The sequence below is a fragment of the Monodelphis domestica genome, chromosome Y (genome assembly GCF_027887165.1).
Source record: "Monodelphis domestica isolate mMonDom1 chromosome Y, mMonDom1.pri, whole genome shotgun sequence".
NCBI classification, from domain to species: Eukaryota; Metazoa; Chordata; class Mammalia; order Didelphimorphia; family Didelphidae; genus Monodelphis; species Monodelphis domestica.
In genome coordinates this window covers 2,027,222-2,048,492 of record NC_077236.1, presented here as the reverse complement: position 1 = coordinate 2,048,492, position 21,271 = coordinate 2,027,222, and the positions used below count along the sequence as shown (strand labels likewise).

Genomic DNA, 21,271 nt, shown 5'->3' with positions numbered 1-21,271 from the left:
TTTTGCGCTCATTAGCCCCGAATCCCTTTTGCAGAAGAGGCTTGAAGACCCTTTTCCCTTCTGGGGAATGTCTCTGGATGAAGTCGTGTTTGCTTCGGTGAGCAAAATCCTGGGTGAAGGCGGAGGTACTCAGCAGGGGGCCCACGGTGGTAGACTCGAGCGATGAAGAGACCTAGACTGGATGAAGAGTAGAAAAAGTATAAGAGTGAGGTCAGGGAGGAGCAGAGAAAGAGGGTGGTTAGAAAAGGAGAGAAAGTTGGGAGGGACAGAATGGAAAGAGGGAGGGGTGGGCGAAGGGCAGAGAAATCCAGCTAGAAGGAGGTGAAGAGAATAAGAGGGAGCGAAACGGAAATGTTGGAGGGTAATTGGGCCAGCCCACGGAGGCTGTCGGAGCGGGCTGGGGAGGTTGGCGAGGGGGAAAACGAGTCTGGAAGTCATGTCAGGTTGCCCGCCACCAGGGCACTCGCTAATTGCCAGCCCGTTTCTCCTGTTAGTCCTCGGTTTCCCGGGATGGAGGTGTAGCCTTTTACATCTGGGGCCTGCAGCCACCGCCTCCACCCCCGCCCCTTTGTTGTCCCTCCCACGAACTCCCCCTTCCCCGCCCCCCACAGCTTTCGCCTTTGGAACAGTCCACTGTGCAGTTCAAGGGCCTGTCCGTTGTCCAATCGGAATCTTTGTTTGACGTTGCTACGGGGGCGGTTCCTTTTAGAGTCTCTGGGTTTTCCAAGGAGGAAATGTAACTCCCTTTGATACAACTTCTGAGGTAAGTCCTTCAGCCCCTTAGAAAATGATTCCGTCTTCTTCAGTATCGGTCTTTTGTGAGCCTGTAACTCTGAGCCTCAGTGCCTCCTGTGGTTCTTTTCCTGAGCAGTAATGTACTTGATTTTGTTGACTTGAACCCTTTCATGACTTTTGCCCTAACTTCCCCCCCTGATCCTTCCAGTAAATGAGGCTGGAAGACCCCTTTCTCTTCCGGAGAATGGGTCTCGATGGATTCGTGTTTGCTCCGGTGAGAAAATTCTGGGTGGAGGCGGTCGTCCTGTGCTGTTTCGAGCAACCCTGTCCATTGCGAGGCTGTTTCCCGCATTTCCACTATCCACGCAGAAGCCAGTGATTTCTGTCCCTTTGCTGATCATGGAGGTGTGATTGCTGTTCCCCCCTGAGAGTGTCAATAAAATACCGGATTCCCCCTTGGAATCTCCGGTCAAATGGGAAGTGGAAAAATAGGTTGAGAGGGGTGAATACAAAAGACAGAGGAAGGAAGGTAAGGAGGGGGGTGGGGGCGAAGCGGTACACAGAGGGGAGAAAGCAAAGGAAGGAAAAGGCCCTGAGAGAGTATTAAAAAAAAAGTGCATTGAAAGAGGAGAACCATCAGGAAATGGGGGGCGCTGTAGTGTGGAGTTGGGAAAGAGAGGTCAGGACACGGTAGGCTTAGGGGAAGGAGTGAGGAGGGTGACAAAGTGATGGATCAGGGGACAAGAGTGGAGAAAGAAGAGAGAATCAGAAGAGGGTGAAATGAAAGAATGGAAAGACAGTTGAAGAAAAGAGAGACGGGGAGGAGAAGAGTAGAGGGATGAAGATGTTGAGACAGCACACAGTGTAGGAAAAGGATAGGAGTTGTAGTCAAAAGGGGAGAGGGGTAGGATGGATCATAGAAAGGTTGGATGTAGAAGAAAAAGAGAGGGGATGAACCTTCGAAAGGACAGAGCAGGGAAAGGTAGAGGGGGAAAGAGGAATTGAAGATGGCTAGAGGGAAGAAAAGAGAGTGGGAGAGAAAAGGGCATAAAATATGTGGGATAGTGAACCAAATATGTTCTCTTACCAGTCACCAGAATGTTGAAAATATATAAGTACTCAAAGATCTTTTTGCCTCTGGTCTGAGCAATATAACAACTGAAATCTCTGGCACACTTTGATCTGGACTCTGAAACAGAAGTAGCTTTGGAGAAGTACACAGAAAATTCTCTTTCAGAACTTTGAACACTGAGCATTCCACTTCATAATAGCTGCAATTGTTCAACAAAGTAGATTCTCTCTGTAGTCAGTAGTTACCCAAGAAGTACAGTTTTAATACAGGGCTAGAAATCGACTAGAAATTGAATATAGAAGTCAGAGAAAATGTCCCCATAAAACTAAGGTAAATTCACCAATTTCTCCTGCGTTGTCAAATATAGTAGTAGTCGTCTCTCGGTAACCGAGGATGACGATTTTCTCTGTGCGTTTTCGTCTATGGTGTGAGATTTAAAATGGTTGAGGTCTTAAACTGTAGTGATTAAAATCGTGTTAGATATAAATGATGATAGATATAAGAGAGGGTGAGTAAAATTTGACCTCAGAAATATGTTTCACTACAGTGTCTTGGATTTAAAATCAAATATAAGGTGGTGGCCAGGGAAACATTCCCAATTATTCAAATACCCAAATCAATTGGGTTTTATAGAGATTTTAATTAACAATACAATGAGTAATCAAAGAAAGAGATAGAGAGTAAGAAAGGAATAAGTATGAAGGGCCTCAAAGCCAATTTGGCCTAGACCTGAGTCTTAAAAGAGAAATCAGACAGTTTTTTATAACTCATCATAAGATCTGTCTCAGTAAGGATTTTTTTTTAAACCCTTACCTTCTGTCTTGGAGTCAATACTGTGTATTGGCTCCTAGGCAGAAGAGTGGTAAGGGCTAGGCAATGGGGGTCAAGTGACTTGCCCAGGGTCACAAGGCTAGGAAGTGGCTGAGGCCAGATTTGAACCTAGGACCTCCCATCTCTAGGCCTGGCTCTCAATCCACTGAGCTACCCAGCTGCCCCCTAAGTAAGGATTCCTAATGACACCAGGCCAGCAGCATCTCAGCTGCTTTCACCAGCTCCCTCCTCCATCTGAATGTTTCAGAAGCAGTCTCCTCAGAATGAGTCTCTCCAATCTGAATGTTTCAGAATGACTTTCCAGCTCGTCCCTGAGCTCTTCTTTTTAAGGGCAAAATCTTCTCTGTCACCTCCCCTAAGTCCTTACATCTACCAATCACTATAGATGTTTTCTAAAGGACCATTCATTTTGAATTCACAGCTGAGTAGTTTTATTCTCTTTAGTAAGTCAGGGAAAAAATGCTGCTGTGTCGACAAATTTCATTAGAAAAAACCTCTGAATAAGTTATCACCCTTTTAGGTTTAAGTAGTTTACAAGTTGCCCCACCTTTATAGGTACTCAGTATCTCATTGTATCAATTCTAAAACAGTCATGACTTAAAGAACTTCCTGTCCCTTCCATAAGCATGGATCAAAGTACTTTTCATTGTTCTCAAGGAGCTCTCTGTCCTAAAGCAGGCCTAAGTAGGGTGTTGTAGGGATATTCCCAAGGCAAGGAGCCCCCACACTCAAGTAGAGTTCTCACCATCTGCTAGGGAATTTTTTTTTAAGTAGAAGATTCCCCAATGGGGGAAACCCCTAACATTCATAATTCTGAGAAATTTTGAGGTTTACAATGGTGTTTAGATGAGTGTGCACAAAGACACTTGTGTGTGAAGGAGATTGAAGTGGAAAAGTCGATGCACAGAGACAGTCCCACTCTCTCGGCATTGGAAGCGTGGGTCAAATATATCATGTTGCTCTATCTACAAAGAAAGCTTAATATTGGTTTCCAAATTTTGTGTGATCTTCAAAACAGAAACTAAGGAATTAAATCTACTTTTACAATAAAAATAATTCCTATGATTTTGATCTTTAACATTTAGGATTCTTCCTATAAATTAAAATTTTATTTTTTCCTCCACTTAGTTCTTTCAATTCCACTATCAGCAAACAGAAAACTTTTTCATTCCTGCGATTACCCCTCATTTTAGACAAATTAGTTCAGTATATGTTAATGTTTTCATAGTAAAGACAATTGTTTTTTTTTTAATATATTTTATTTGATCATTTCCAAGCATTATTCGTTAAAGACATAGATCATTTTCTTTTCCTCCCCCCCACCCCCCATAGCCGACGCGTAAGTCCACTGGGCATTAGATGTTTTCTTGATTTGAACCCATTGCTTTGTTGATAGTATTTGCATTAGAGTGTTCATTTAAAGTCTATCCTCTCTCATGTCCCCTCAACCTCTGTATTCAGGCAGTTGCTTTTTCTCGGTGTTTCCACTCCTATAGTTTATCCTTTGCTTATGAATGGTGTTTTTTTTCTCCTGGATCCCTGAAAGTTGTTCAGGGACATTACACCGCCCCTAATGGAGAAGTCCATTACGTTCGATTATACCACAGTGTATTAGTCTCTGTGTACAATGTTCTCCTGGTTCTGCTCCTCTCGCTCTGCATCACTTCCTGGAGGTTGTTCCAGTCTCCATGGAACTTCTCCACTTTATTATTCCTTTGAGCACAATAGTATTCCATCACCAACATATACCACAGTTTGTTCAGCCATTCCCCAATTGATGGGCATCCCCTCGTTTTCCAGTTTTGGGCCACCACAAAGAGCGCAGCTATGAATATTTTTGTACAAGTCTTTGTGTCCATTATCTCTTTGGGGTACAGACCCAGCAGTGCTATGGCTGGGTCAAAGGGTAGATATTCTTTTGTCGCCCTTTGGGCATAGTTCCAAATTGCCCTCCAGAATGGTTGGATCAGTTCACAACTCCACCAGCAATGAATTAATGTCCCTACTTTGCCACATCCCCTCCAGCATTCATTACTTTCCTTTGCTGTTATGTTAGCCAATCTGCTAGGTGTGAGGTGATACCTCAGAGTTGTTTTGATTTGCATCTCTCTGATTATAAGAGATGTAGAACACTTCTTCATGTGCTTGTTAATAGTTTTGATTTCTTTATCTGAGAACTGCCTATCCATTTCCCTTGCCCATTTATCAATTGGAGAATGGCTTGATCCTTTGTACAATTGATTTAGCTCATTATAAATATGAGTAATTAAACCTTTGTCAGAGGTTTCCATGAAGATTTTTTCCCAATTTGTTGTTTCCCTTCTGATTTTAGTTATATTGGTTTTGTTTGTACAAAAGCCCTTTAGTTTGATGTAGTCAAAATCATTTATTTTACATTTTGTGATTCTTTCTATATCTTGCTTGGTTTTAAAGCCTCTCCCCTCCCAAAGGTCTGACATGTATACCACTCTGTGTTTACCCAATTTACTTATGGTTTCCTTCTTTATGTTTAAGTCACTCACCCATTTTGAATTTATCTTGGTGTAGGGTGTGAGGTGTTGATCCATTCCCAGTCTCTCCCACACTGTCTTCCAATTTTCCCAGCAGTTTTTATCGAATAGTGGATTTTTGTCCCAAAAGCTGGGATCTTTGGGTTTATCGTATACTGTCTTGCTGAGGTCGTTTTCCCCCAGTCTATTCCACTGATCTTCCTTTCTGTTTCTTAGCCAGTACCAAATTGTTTTGATGACTGCTGCTTTGTAATATAGTTTGAGGTCTGGGACTGCAAGGCCCCCATCATATGTGTTTTTTTTCATTATTTCCCTGGATATCCTTGATCCCCTGTTCCTCCAAATGAACTTTGCCATGGTTTTTTCTAAATCAGTGAAGAAGTATTTTGGTAGTTCAATGGGTATGGCACTAAATAGATAAATAAGTTTGGGTAGGATGGTCATTTTTATTATATTGGCTCGTCCTATCCATGAGCAGTTAATGTTTTTCCAATTGTTCAAGTCTAGTTTTAGTTGTGTGGCGAGTGTTTTGTAGTTGTGTTCATATAGTTCCTGTGCAGCAAGAACTAGAAAGAGAAATCCCATTCAAAATCACCTTAGACAAAATAAAATATCTAGGAATCTATCTCCCGAGACAAACACAGGAACTATATGAACACAGCGACAAAACACTCTCCAAACAACTAAAACTAGACTTGAGCAATTGGAAAAACATGAACTGCTTGTTCCACCTAGGAGAGACATTGACTGCGCATCCACAGAAATTGTCAAACCTAGAGTCCTCAGTTTGCTACTGAGGTCTTACTTTCATATACCAGAACATCTTCCAGTATATGAAAGCCAATAGACCCCGAATCCAGAGGCCTGCCTGAATTCTGGGACTGTTGGGAGAGAGCAAGAAACTGTTTCCATAAAGATATTACCCAAAAAGACAGCGTTTCAGGAGTAATGGTTAACAATGGTATTAACACTTAACTACACCCATGGTGGTCGGCACATAACGTCCACCTAGGTATTGTCAGGAACATAATCTTTGCCTGGATATAAATGATCTTTTTCAATAACTTAGATTCCTGATTAAAGATTTTCAGAGTGCATTTTGCCTGCTCGCTCATAAACATCAGGCTTATCTGTCCATTAAACATTCCTGTGCAGCATCTTCTGCTTAGCACCTCATTTTTGTTGTCAGAGGTATCAGATCTATGCTATGAATGAAAGTTTTCTGTCTCCTACTCTTTGGAGAGTCATACCAACGTCTATACCCTTGTTGATAGTAGCATTTCTTACAATACAAGTGGTAGTTTTACAATGCATACAAATTAAATTTCTTTTGACAGTATCATAGACATACAAAATGCAAGGTATACATTAGTAGCTAAACAATTGTAGCTATTTCGTGTCGATGCCATAGTAAAGTCTTTGGAGTGTGGGATATATCTGGTGTCTTAGAGAGACATGAGTGTGTTTTAGTCCATATGAGTTAACATACTTGATATCGTTTTGGGTAAAATATGTCAGTGGGTGTCAGCATGACAAGTGTCCCACAGTAGCCTAATAGCAAAGGTCACTAATAGTGTAATGTCATTCTTCTGGAGTGATATTAGTCACCAGTGAAGTGTCCTTCCAGTGTGCCTGGACTGTGGCTGGCATGTAGTTAGCTGATGTCAACAGCGTTCATCTGCTTCTCTTCCTGGTCTGTGTCAGCTGGCATGACCAGGTGGGTGACCAGATGTTTTCACTGTCTGTGAACATACAAACAAGACCTCGACCCAATGTTATCATCCCCTTGGGTCCCTTATACAGTCTTAATCTCTTGTTGATATTCAACCCAAATCAGGTATATCATACAATGTAATCTTTATCATGACATTCCATTTGTTATTGCATAGCTTTAACTTATATTCCTTCTGGGGTGTAGAAGAGATAAGTGGTTAGTGATACCATATCCACCTTTTTTTCTTATGAAAGTTGGAATGCCATAGCTTAACAAAATTGACTTTTAGATAAGTCTGATTCTAATAAAGACACGTTGTTTGCAAAGATAATGGACCCTTTTAGACAATAATCATATATATGTTATGGATGATAGCAACAATTTGTGCTGCAGTTGGACAGTATTTATTGTACTGTCATCACCTTCCCAATTGTACCATTCAGTATTCGATCAAATTCGTATAACATGGAACAATTCCAATAAAAGGATTGCAAGTTACATATTGTACCAATATCATTCAAATTTTTCAGTCATGTGATAAAGTTAGATCTTATAACAAATACTCATATATTCATAGAACAGAATATCTGTCAGTGACTCAATGATATTCTTCTGTAGTTAAATTGTTTTTCATATAAGTACATTTCTGTGGATAGTGTGTTAGACCTGCCTATGAGGCCGTGTTGTTGCCTTTACAGTGCATGTGCTGTTTTTCTGGTGTCCTGTGCCAGACACCTCTGCAGTCTGTCCTTTTTCTGAGCAGATTTTCTTGCCATCAGATGCTTTGGGTCATCCTCCATAGACTTCACGTATCTGAGAAAATAAACAGAAAATCTCGACCCTAAATGAAAGCCTCATTGGGTCTTATAAAGTTAGAAAGTAACTGAACATATATACCTTCAGTTTTGAACCTTAGGGCTTATAAATTCCTTGGAGCTCTTTTTGCCATAGCTTGCATTTAAGCCATGAGCTATTCGATTCAGCCCATCTATTGCTGTTAAAAGCACTGCTATCCCAAGATGTTTGTAATAGGCAACTGTGCACAGTTCTTTACAAGTTCTGTAATCACTTTTGCTCACTTCTTCATTTTGAGCTTAAATCCATAAACCAGGAGAGTAAGTATCTCCCATCACCTTGCCATGATTAACCTTTTTTATTTCAGGAGCATGTTGGAATGCATCCTTTGTTCCAAAATCTGCAGTGGATACCTTTCAGAGCTGAAAATAATCCACAACATTTTGCATTGGCAAGGAATATCATTTGCTTATACAGGATATAGATGTACAATAGATGAGGCCCTCTGTTGTAGCAGAGAATGCTAGCAGCCATCTGCTCAAAGCAAGCAGTTTCACAGCTAGTTTTGTTTGACTTTGCAAAACAGAATGCATGGATGCATAAACATTTGCTTTTTTAAACCAATAATCATAAAACCATCATACCATAAATCACGTATGATTTTACCCATTTGTGCTGTGATCTTAAGTATTTGTCTATCTGTATACAATTTTTGCTTTTTCCAAAATTCATATTATCGGGGCAGCCGGGTAGTTCAGTGGATTGAGAGCCAGGCTTAGAGATGGGAGGTCCTAGGTTAAAATCTGGCCTCAGACACTTCCCAGCTGTGTGACCCTGGGCAAGTCACTTAACTCCCATTGCCTAGCCCTTACCACTCTTCTGCCTTGGAGCCAATACACAGTATTGACTCCAAGACAGAAGGTAAGGGTTTAAAAAAAATTCATATTGTGCAATCATTAATATTACAGTTCGGTCTTATGCTGTAAAAGTATATGCAGCATTATCAAGTGGTTGTACAGGTGTTATTATTTCTAAACTATAACAGTTAGCTTCATAACTGAAAATATCTTGATACTGTGTCTAGAATTATTAGTTTTATATATCAACTTTGCAAAATTTTACTGCAAAAATAGATCACATTGTGCAAGTAACATTTAAATTTGCATTATTATCATAGGTCTCATCTTACTATCATGATCAGCTTCAATATCTGTAATTTGAGTAAGTGGCAGTATTGCCCATTTTAAATCATTAATAAGTCACTGGACTGATTAACAAATTACTGGATAACCTTAATAATTAACTACTGGTTAACAGATTGAATCCTTCCAACCATGCTTCCACTCTGCTGAGAATTTGTCTTATTTTTATAATTGAAACTATACTAGGTATAAATCATTTGCTTTTTGGATAAAGTTGCAGTAATATGTACTTTATATAACGTTTTTGAACTTCATTCAGGTTCTTTAAATAATCTCTACTAATTTTTTTTTATCTTTGCTGCTCTTATGTCGTGTTTTAAAAATTTTTAATAATTCCTCCATAGTTAAAATTTGAAACTATTAGAAATTCCTTTAAATCATATTCCAATTTATGCTTGTCATATCTTAGTATTGAATTTTCCTTCTAGCCAATTACAGTGTTTGTGATAAAAACTTGTAACGTCAGTGGCAGGGATGCTACCCTCTAGGTTGCTAGGTCACCTTATGTTTAAAGGTAAGTCACATGGCTGAGAGAAAAAAATCCATGCAGCTTCATATCTAAGCCCAAACCTTAAAAATTCCTGTTTGCACCTTAACTACATTGTAATTTATACCAAAATTTCATTGTAAATAAAACATCTCTTGTCCCAATATTCTGTAGGATATCACAAAAGTCAGAGAAAGATTTTTAACTCTTCTAACTTTCTCTATCACGAAATATAATCAGACATTCCTTTATAATTTTGCCATGTCCAACCTAAATTAGAACAATTTAAATTCTTAAATTTTATTTCACTGTGATTTCATCCTGTTGTAATTATCTTTGTAAAGTCAGATTTTTCCTCCTTCCTTTACCTGGCAGAACCTCAACCAAAGGACTTCCTAGATCCCTTTTTCAATGCTAAAAGAGTGTAGAGGTTTGCTGATAAAAAAAAAAAAAATCTTTTACTGTTTGACTACAGAATCGCAAAATATCTTTTCAAACTAGGCTTTTCTGAATTTTTAAAGTGTCTCAGAATTGTTTCATTAAGTTATTAATTTTGCTTAGACCTGTGGTTTTATTAGCAAAGGTGTTTAGAAATTATCTCTGTTGCAAATTGATTCTGATACTTAAAGTGTCTTCCTACTCAGGTGAATTGCATTTAAATTCCTCATAACAATGGCCTGTTAAGCCTTCACAGTTTACCTGCTTACCTTCTGATTTGGCATATGAATTTCCTTATGATTTTTAGTTTGATCCTTGCATGAATTTAGAAGGAAGTAATTTTTTAAATGAAGAAAATTTTTTTGCAATAAACTTAGATTTGCTTGAGATGAATAATCTGGCTATGTAAATAGCTGTCTTTGCCTAACTCAGTAAATTGAAGTGACAAGAACCTGATTAACATATAGTCTGATTTGCATTTGTTTAGAAGGCTGGATTTCAGTGCCTCTTTCTTAGGCCTTAGTGAATTAACCTTTGCAGCTTCCAAATTAAATCTTAATTCCTGTTGGAGAAGCATTTTTTACCTGCCTTTTACTTCTATTGTAGATGTGACATTTTGATTTTCCCTTGGTAATACAGGGAAAGCTAAATATCCTGCTTCCTCTTTTACTGCAGAAGGGAAGAGAACTCCATGAATTTGGGGGGAGGGGTGGCCAAGAGAGAGGTTAGTGAAAGGGACGGATAGTCTGGAGGAGGGGGAGAGTGGCATGCCCCATTGTCTAAGGGAGGGTAAAGCTTTGGAGTTGTAAATGACTCTTTTGTGTCACTCCCTTCTGAGTTGTGGCCCCTGAACCATTGGAGGCTCCCTAGAGAATGGGCGACTCTCCTCCTCTTCCCCTACTTCAGCTGTTAAGGTCCAGGATTTCACCCACCACCATGGAAGTCCACGAACAATGCAAACTGGCAGAGAAAGGCCATTTATTGAACTGATACGCGCATCAGTGGGAACCTCTATCCTCAGAGTTCCGAGTTGCTTCTGACAGGCTGGGCTTTTTATACTTTTCTGTAGGTACCTTACCATCCTTGGAATTTTGCCTGCACATATGGCCCTTATCTGCTTCCTACTATTCTTGGAGCTTTGACAATTCTATATTATTGGGGTCCCCCTGGCCTGTTGTTTGACATATTTGTTGGGGTCCTCCTGGCCTTTATCTGGTACCTACTGCAGCTGGAGGTTTGGCATATTTACGGTTCTGACAAGTTTCTCAAGGCTGACCAGCTCATTAGGCCTTCCTGCTAGGATTTGGTATATTTACCGTTCTGACAGGTCAGCTTGTTAGGCCCTCAAGTTTGGCCATTTTCCGGCCTCCCTCATTCCCAACTCCTTTTTCTTTTAGGGGGCAGTGGTTAGGCCCACCCACTGGGGCAGCTCGTGGCTCTCGGCTAGGGGTCTGTACTGTTGTCGAACGGCCAGCACCTGGATGGCATCTAGTCAGTCTTTTATGAACCGAAAAGGCGGTTAAAGATACAGGGGCCAAATGTCAAGAGTGGGGTTAAGATTATGAGGGGTCCTCTGAGGGACATGACTAGGGAGAAAAGGTCGCATATCAGGGGCCGGCAGTTTCCCCCTCCTTCAGTCAGGGTTTCTAGACCTTCTCATAGCTTGCTCAGGGAGTCCCTAATAATCCCTGAGTGGTTAACATAGAAGCAGCACTCCTCGCCCAAGGCTGCACAGAGGCCCCCTCCTTAAGGAAGAGGAGGTCCTGCTTGGCATAGCAGGTCACTCAGGGTACTATTGTGAGGGGGTGCAGCGGGCAGTGAGGGAGCTAGGGGAGACACAGGGCTGTAGGCCAGAACGGGGGCACAGCCAGTGAGCTCCTGCAGGTGGGATAAGGTATTTCCCAGTTGAGGGATACTCTGTGACAAGGGAGGGGGAAACCAAGAGGCCAGGGAGAAAGTGAAGTAATGGAATCGAGTGGGTCATGTATTCCTTTTGCTAGCTGTCTCCCCACTGCTTCTGGTGAGTCGTGCCATCTGGCCAGCCCAGCCATCCAGAGGGGAACCACACAGCCTCCCGGAGGGCCAGAGTCTCAGGCCCCACCTGGTTCAGTGCCCCCTGCCATCCCATCCCCTCCTCTCCCCTCTCCAAATGTCTAAGGGGAAAAGGGCGGAGGTCCAGATCTTCTGTAGTTTCTTCAGTGCTGAGCATGGGTGTAGAGCTGTCCCTACCTATGTGTAGGAGAGAGAGGGAGGGGAATACGAGGGGGAGTGAAGGCTGCAGACAGTGTCTTTAGGGGCGCATCCTCAGTGGATTCCAGGGTCCCAGGTCGGTAGAGAACTGCCTGGAGATCTGAAGGGTGTCCTGACACTCCTTCCCTCAATTGGCAGACCGGTCACAAGGGGAAGTCAGCCCCTAAGAGAGAAGGGTACTGGGGCAAATAGCAGATAGGAACAGGACATTAATACAATAGCAATGAACATCACACATTTGCATTTGGGTATCTTAACCAACAGACTTCATCTTCAGAAATCATCTTCTGACAGGAACAGATCCCTTCCTGAGTTGTTTGCAGAGTTGGTAGGTGACGTTTCTGTTAAAGAATATCCTATTGCAAAATACACATTAACTATGACGTCTATAAACACTGGAGTAACAATATCTTACCGATGCATTTCCTTACCCAGAGGCTGGGGAAACCAGCTATCTTTTTTTGTGAGCTATCTTTCCAATCTCAAGAACCAAACCTCAACTGTGGTAAATTAAGGCTACAAATACATGCCATCTAGGAATAAACTCCACCTATTTCTCAAAGCATGTTCCTAACAATTTGAGAATTCCCAATTATTAGGGTTGTTTGAGGAAATGGAAACTTTAATATCACCATTTGCATTATATGCTGATCATGGGAATTGTCACGAAGGAAGAAGGCCCTGAAAGGGAAATATCTCCAAGTCACAAAAGACACACCAAGCAAGGCTGTCACTTACCATTGTTGTTTCACTCGAGGATGGTCAGGAAAATTCAGTCCAAAGTGAGCCTTGGGCTGCCTTCTCTATAACCATCCTAGGACTTCCTCTCCTTAGAGCACTTGCCACTGGGTCCCAGAAGCCTTCTTTTTCCTTAAAAGACAAGTTTTCCCCCATTTCAGCTGAGAGAAATTTGCTTATCAGCAATCCAGGAACAAATCTCCACACCCCCAAACAAGCCTTTAATATCCCTACAAGGCTGATCACTCAATTATTTTCATGTATTTACACATCAGGTGTAGTCACATGAGTGCTGAATTAAGTGGTTCCCTATAAACCAGGGTTGTATCATCTCCTGGACCTAGGCCATCTGAAAGACTAAGACAAGGTCATGCAGAAATCACTTCAGGGTAACTGTCCAGAGAAATTAAAGAATCGTGTGTGATTTTCCCACATACATTACTTTATATATTATCCCTAAGTTAAAGAGCCAATTGTGAGAGCAGAACATTCATCTGTTCCCTTTCACCTTCTCTCTCCCTTTCTGTTTCTTCAAAACCCTCTGCTTAAAAGCAGAACACACCGTCCATCCTTCCTTTACAAACCCACATACTAAAGCTTTATGGACTCTAAATCAAAGTTCCCTCCTACCAAATTCAAACCCAACATACCTCCCCACTTTCTCTAACCTGCTTTTTCCATCATAAGTCAAACAACCAGCCCCCTGGTATCACTTCAACTGCTAATCGGTAACCCAAAAGAATTCTGATTTAAAAGATGACATCATTGAACTGTCTTTAGCATAGAGCTCAACCATAAATTTCAGTTCAGAGCACAAATTGGTAGACTGAGGTAACAAAATATATGGTAGAGTCAGGTTTACAATAAGGTTTTGTTTACATCCAAATAATACTTAAACACATTTTAGCAGCCATTCACATAATAATCATAAATTTCTGAGCAAGCATTTCACATATATGTCATTTTTAACACCCTACCTATTCTTTGGCTATTGATTGCCACATATATCCTAATACAGATTAAAAATGTAACCAAAATATCAACCAACAATCCCCAGAACTCGTATGAGGTAACTTTATCAATTACATATCACTTAAATCATTTTATCATTCTGGACCTGGAATGTTTGTAGTGAGATTCCACAGCTGCAAACAAGCTTTTTTTTGGTCAGCCAGGGCTGGCAATATTTGCTTGCTTGAGCACCTTAAAACCTCCGTTTCTACAATTAAGATATACTCATCTTTAAGTTCTATCACACAGCGGTTGTTAACTCTTTGAAGCCCCTATGTCAGATCATAAGTATCAGTGTAGAATAATTATAAGCACTTCCTTCTCCTTCCTGTGTGCAAGGAAGGGGTTAATAGTTTCTGAGCAAGTTATCCGAAGGCTCCTTGGCTCAATTTAGATTTATTACTTAACAGCCTTGTCCCATCCTTCTTTAACAAGTGAGCGTACTTCAATTTAAAATTTTGAATTTATCAAACTTCTTTCATAATAATTTACTTTCAGTAAATTTTTAGTTTGAACTTCCCAACTTCCAAATAACTGTGATTAAGTTCTCTAGCAATCTTTCAGTGTGTAACCAAACTGAAGTACAAAGCATTTAGATCCTCCTGTTTAGTTTTCTTGTAGCTCAAAATATTGCTACATACTTGATTAAATTCCAATTTATAATTTGTTGTATCTTAATATCAACTAGTATCTCTATTCATTACTCTCATTGAAATGGAGCACTTCATAAAATGAATCCAGATACCCCAAAATCCAATTATTAACTTATCTAGCTAGATTATAAGATATGAAGTTATTTCCTTTCACATGTACTTAATCACCTTTCCCTAGTTAGCTACATGTTACCTGGAGTTCCAGCCTGACCTCTCTGATATACCTGAAGCTAGACTGTATTTAATCCTCATGAAAAGCCCTCTCGATTACAGGGCTGGTTGAATTTATCTTGTTAAGGGCATACAGGTTGTATGTCATATACCCTTAACCTATTTAGGTGGAAAACTTAATCCTCTTCATAATATAATGCATACATATTTAGCATTCACTCAGCATTACTCAGTTCCAGCATTTGGTATCTGAATACATACATGTTCATTTCTAGATTACAAATTCCTTCCTATGCATTTTGCACGTTTAAAAACAATACATATAACCTTGATTAAAAACAACATCATTTAAAAATTTCCTCTTTTGTAAAACATAAATTCTTAGCACTTATCTCATTAATCCCATGCACAGATTAACCACTTTAAAAAACTTCTTGTGTGTGTAATATAATTTCTTGCTGCCATTAAAATAAATGTGATTTGAAGGATTCCCAAATTCAAATTCTAGAATAAGTTCTTTTCAACAACACAAGTTTCTCTGAATGACTTTTACATCTATAAAGTAGTCAGTACGATTTCTGTCCATACAGAATAAACTTTCCTCTCTGCATCAGACTTGCTATCAATCACATTTACACAATTCTCAAATTCACTGAAATCATTATGCATTGCAAGACCTAACAAAACAAACCCCTAACCATGAGTTTTTGTGCTCAATAAAAATCTGGCAACATTTCACATTTAACTGGCAAACAGTAATACATGAAATTACATTTGTACCATATCAAAATCATTATCAATCCTCCCAGTTTGAGAATTAATCTTAAGAGAAAGTTTCTAACTGTGGAGTAAGAATCTCCCTTTTCTGCTCAGAAAATTTTCTCTCTTCCGCTCCTTTGGGGGCCCATCCAAAGGAAGAAGGAGAGAAAAATCATCGAACAGACAATTGCACTCTCTCTCTAGCCCTGAAGCCTGCTTCCAGGATCAGGAACAGTGTTGTTACTTCATCATAGCCTGCCTGTTGGAACGCAGGCAGAGGGAGCAGGGGTGCAAAATCTATTCTCCTTTGTGACCCTGCATCCCAAACTCCCCCCCCCTTTTTTTTTAATCCAGCCACAACAAAGACTCAAAGAACCCTATAGGACACCCTCTCCGACACATCCACATACCTGCGTCTAAATACAGAAAGACACACGAGACAAACAGCAAAAGCCAGAAGACAAATAACAGAGACACAGACACGTAAACTGCTCCAATCCTAGGAGCTTATCTTAAGATCTCATTTCTTGGCATGAACTTGTAAGGACCATAAAACACTTAAGCAAGCTGTTTGACAAACAGACTGGTTTTCTATTATTGAGACCAAGAAGTTGCAAGGAAAGGGTTAACCACTGCCCAAGGCAGCCTGACCTTCGGCTTTTTTTTTTTCCCATTGCTTCGGCTTCCTTTGCAGTAAAGAAAGAAACCTGATACCTGCAATTACTCATCAGTGGCCAGCTCCCTTCGGCTGCCTCCAGAGTCCTTCGGCTTCTACCGGAGTCCTTCGGCTATCTCCGGCTATCTGTCAGGGGCAAGCAGCCGGCGGCTGGCCACCCAATCCCTCCGTGTGGCAAAAAACCCTCAGTGTGTCTAAAAATCACCTAGAGATCGTGGGGCGTCCCCCAGTCTCTCCTAGGGGTGCAATATCTTCCCAAAAAGGGGACTGAAAAAACCCCTTTCCCCACACTAGACAGGGATTCAAACCCTGTCCCAAAAGTGCCAGGGTACCTGACAGAGACACGGAATCTCGTGCTCAGGGCCTGACAACTAGACGGAGACTCGAACTCCGTGCGACAGAGACAGACCTCTGCCCCAGGGGCCTCTAACCACCTGAAAGTTCCGATCTCGGCACCTGCCCTGGACCGTATCCTTCCCCTCCCCTGACCACAAACGCTTCCTCCATTAACTGACTGACTTTCTCGCGAAAGTTCAGAAATGCAGCCATCTGGAGTTCGCACTCAGAAACAGGTGGGAGGGTCAGACCAATGCCGCGAGGCAAAGCCTCTTGCCTTAGAAAAAGGCGGGCCCTGTGGCTTAGCATAGGGGCTCTTGTTTAAACCGCAAGAACGAATGCCCCACTGAGCCATATGTCCATCAGGGGTCGTCGTCTCCCCCATACACATTCGGTCACCATTCACACCCACAGCCACACAACACTCAGCTCACCTGAAGGTCCGGTCCAAGGCAGTGCCTTAGGCCCTCCTGTCCGGGGGGTTCCAAGGTGGAGGGGTACCGGCGATCCCCCAAATGTTAAGGTCCAGGATTTCACCCACCACCATGGAAGTCCACGAACAATGCAAACTGGCAGAGAAAGGCCATTTATTGAACTGATACTCGCATCAGTGGGAAGCTCTATCATCAGAGTTCCGAGTTGCTTCTGACAGGCTGGGCTTTTTATACTTTTCTGTAGGCACCTTATCTACTATATACCATCCTTGGAATTTTGCCTGCACGTATGGCCCTTATCTGCTTCCTACTATTCTTGGAGCTTTGACAATTCTATATTATTGGGGTCTTCCTGGCCTGTTGTTTGACATATTTGTTGGGGTCCTCCTGGCCTTTATCAGGTACCTACTGCAGCTGGAGGTTTGGCATATTTACGGTTCTGACAAGTTTCTCAAGGCTGACCAGCTCATTAGGCCTTCCTGCTAGGATTTGGTATATTTACGGTTCTGACAGGTCAACTTGTTAGGCCCTCAAGTTTGGCCATTTTCCGGCCTCCCTCACAGCATTCTCTGATGCCTCAGGAGTGCCCGGTTTCAAAGCCTGCTGTTTTGATTCCTGAGTTTGCAAAGGTCCTTTCTCCCCAGAACTAGAAGTTTGGAAAGGTAAATCAGCCAAGATCATTCTCATGACCGACCACATGTTAAATATTGTTTGCCTGACCTGTTTTCCCTCATTCTTATATTCTTTCAGTCTTTTGTCCTATCAGGTCCCATTGCTTAACCTCAAAAACCCCCATTGGCGGGAATTCTGGATAAGCTGTCTGAATCACTTTAACAAAGCTTTGAGTTTAGCTTTAGAGACCTTACTTCCTCCCTTTTCAATCAAGGACATTAAGAGTCGAACCTAACAGGTTTGAGAGGAAACAGATTGCCCCATCTCTGGTAGAGAGAGCCTTACCTTCTTTGGCCACAAGAGAAGTAAGCCTCCTCAGACTCTGCCCCGACCATCCTTTGTCAGTTCCCTCGAGTGATGGGACAACTCCTGCCAAGGCAGGAGTTGCAGTCACCGTATTTGACAAAGTCAAACTAGACCTGGTTAAAAGCAACAGGGAAGGTAAATACATCCTGATGAAAGGGATGATCAATAATGAGGAAAAAACACTAATCAACCGGTATGCACTATGAATCTTAAAATCTCTCAGAATCTACCTTAGAACATTTGGTTAGCGATATTCCCCAGGTTAAAAAATGAAGGTACTTAAGCAGGAATGTATTGGGAACTTTCAAATTACTTCACCCATACTTAGGCATACTTTAGGGGAAGGTAAAGTTGTAAAACTCCTTACTGAACGATGAAAAATTACTTAACTCATACTTCGAGTGAGGCAAAAGCCCTTAAGTTAGCTCTATTTTTAGATCTAATACAAAAGGGTAAATAAAGTGGAATGGGAAGTACATAAAGGAGATTAATTCATTTATTCATGCTTTAGGGCACTGACAGAGTCCCTACAGGACCCCAAGCTGCTCATGCAGGAGGTAGGATAAAATCCAATTAAACTAAGCCTGAGAAAGGAAGATCAGGAAACAAAGGAAGATAAGGACAAACAAAGAGATCACAATGGAATGCAAAGTAACACATTGCTAACTATGGATAACTAATTAGGTATCTGTGAAAGTCAATAACCCCTGAATTTTATCCACTTATCCCTGATCACACAACTGTGCATGACCTATGTGTTATCCACTTATCACTTACCACAGACATGTATTTATGATAAGCTTGCTTGGTTGAAAAATAAGGACCTGTATGGGAAAGGAAATAGCCTGGATGCTCGTAACTTATATAAACTGTCTCGTAATGCCAGTCGGATACCATTTCCTCTAGGGTAGACTGTTCCGGTTTGTAGGTATTTTATTCTTTCTCAAACAATAAATAACAATTACAAGAAATGAATTTCTGGTTGTCTGACTTAGCTTTAGGGTGTATCCCACATCACTCTGATGATCAGCAATTTTTCTGGAAGTCTCATGATCAATTGCTATATAAAGTCAGCTATTCTGAGAAGAGAAAAATTATCATCAGTAAGAGTAATTATATTCTGAAATCTGAACTCTTTTATTCCCACAAAAAATTAAACCAAGAAACCCCCCAAAATGCACATTCAGCTTTTTATCCCTAGCTTCAATTTATTTCAACCTTGTCCTGTGTCTACATTTATCTGTCGTAACTTGCCTTTCCTTATGAACTGATTTCAGATATTTTGGTAGGAAAATTGCCTGTATAACTATAGCTATGTGGTTTCTCTTTTTATTTTCTCAGCAATGAAATTTTTTCACTTGTTTGATGCTAAGAAAATCAATGAATGCATCATCTGTTCTTTCTCGTACCAGAAGAATGAACAAAAATCATTTTATGCTCAACGGGTGTCATAACAATTGTCTTTACTATGAAAACATTAACATATACTGAACTAATTTGTCTAAAATGAGGGGTAATCGCAGGAATGAAAAAGTTTTCTGTTTGCTGATAGTGGAATTGAAAGAACTAAGTGGAGGAAAAAATAAAATTTTAATTTATAGGAAGAATCCTAAATGTTAAAGATCAAAATCATAGGAATTATTTTTATTGTAAAAGTAGATTTAATTCCTTAGTTTCTGTTTTGAAGATCACACAAAATTTGGAAAACAATATTAAGCTTTCTTTGTAGATAGAGCAACATGATATATTTGACCCACGCTTCCAATGCCGAGAGAGTGGGACTGTCTCTGTGCATCGACTTTTCCACTTCAATCTCCTTCACACACAAGTGTCTTTGTACACACTCATCTAAACACCATTGTAAACCTCAAAATTTCTCAGACTTATGAATGTTAGGGGTTTCCCCCATTGGGGAATCTTCTACTTAAAAAAAATTCCCTAGCAGATGGTGAGAACTCTACTTGAGTGTGGGGGCTCCTTGCCTTGGGAATATCCCTACTCCACCCTACTTAGGCCTGCTTTAGGACAGAGAGCTCCGTGAGAACAATGAAAAGTACTTTGATCCATGCTTATGGAAGGGACAGGAAGTTCTTTGAGTCATGACTGTTTTAGAATTGATACAATGAGATACTGAGTACCTATAAAGGAGGGGCAACTTGTAAACTACTTAAACCTAAAAGGGTGATAACTTATTCACAGGTTTTTTCTAATGAAATTTGTCGACACAGCAGCATTTTTTCCCTGACTTACTAAAGAGACTAAAACTACTTAGCTGTGAATTCAAAATGGGCGGTCCTTGAGAAAACATCTATAGTGATTGGTAGATGTAAGGACTTAGGGGAGGTGACAGAGAAGATTTTGCCCTTAAAAAGAATAGCTCAGGGAAGAGCTGGAAAGTCATTCGGAAGCATTCAGATTGGAGAGACTCATTCTGAGGACACTGCTTCTGAAACATTCAGATGGAGGAGGGAGCTGGTGAAAGCAGCTGAGATGCTGCTGGCCTGGTGTCATTAGGAATCCTTACTTAGGGGGCAGCTGGGCAGCTCAGTGCATTGAGAGCCAGGCCTAGAGATGGGAGGTCCTAGGTTCAAATCTGGCCTCACCCACTTCCTAGCCTTGTGACCCTGGGCAAGTCACTTGACCCCCATTGCCAAGCCCTTACCACTCTTCTGCCTTGGAGCCAATACACAGTATTGACTCCAAGACAGAAGGTATGGCTTTAAAAAAAATCCTTACTTAGACAGATTTTATGATGAGTTATAAAAAACTGTCTGATTTCTCTTTTAAGACTCAGGTCTAGGCCATATTGGCTTTGAGGTCCTTCATACTTATTCCTTTCTTACTCTCTATCTCTTTCTTTGATTACTCATTGTGTTGTTAATTAAAATCTCTATAAAACCCAATTGACTTGGGTATTTGAATAATTGGGAATATTTCCCTGGCCACCACCTTATATTTGATTTTAAACCCAAGACACTGTAGTGAAACATATTTCGAGGTCAAATTTTACTCACCCTCTCTTATATCTATCATCATTTATATCTTCCCTGATTTTAATCACTACAATTTAAGACCTCAACCATTTTAAATCTCACACCATAGAGGAAAACGCACAGAGAAAATCGTCATCCTCGGTTACCGAGAGACGACTACTACTATATTTGACAACGCAGGAGAAATTGGTGAATTTACCTTAGTTTTATGGGGACATTTTCTCTGACTTCTATATTCAATTTCTAGTCGATTTCTAGCCCTGTATTAAAACTGTACTTCTTGGGTAACTACTGACTACAGAGAGAATCCACTTTGTTGAACAACTGCAGCTATTATGAAGTGGAATGCTCAGTGTTCAAAGTTCTGAAAGAGAATTTTCTGTGTACTTCTCCAAAGCTACTTCTATTTCAGAGTCCAGATCAAAGTGTGGCAGAGATTTCAGTTGTTATATTGCTCAGACCAGAGGCAAAAATATCTTTGAGTACTT

At 40.7% G+C, this 21,271-nt stretch overlaps 1 long non-coding RNA gene across 1 annotated transcript; it reads right to left on the bottom strand.

The window, feature by feature from the left end:
- Positions 1–7,450: 7,450 nt before the first annotated feature.
- Positions 7,451–18,043, bottom strand: LOC130456231 (uncharacterized). The gene is made up of 2 exons (XR_008914827.1): positions 17,770–18,043; positions 7,451–7,675 (listed from the first exon to the last, which is right to left on the bottom strand). It is a non-coding gene; the product is annotated as an uncharacterized LOC130456231 (long non-coding RNA).
- Between the last annotated feature and the right edge of the window lie 3,228 nt (positions 18,044–21,271).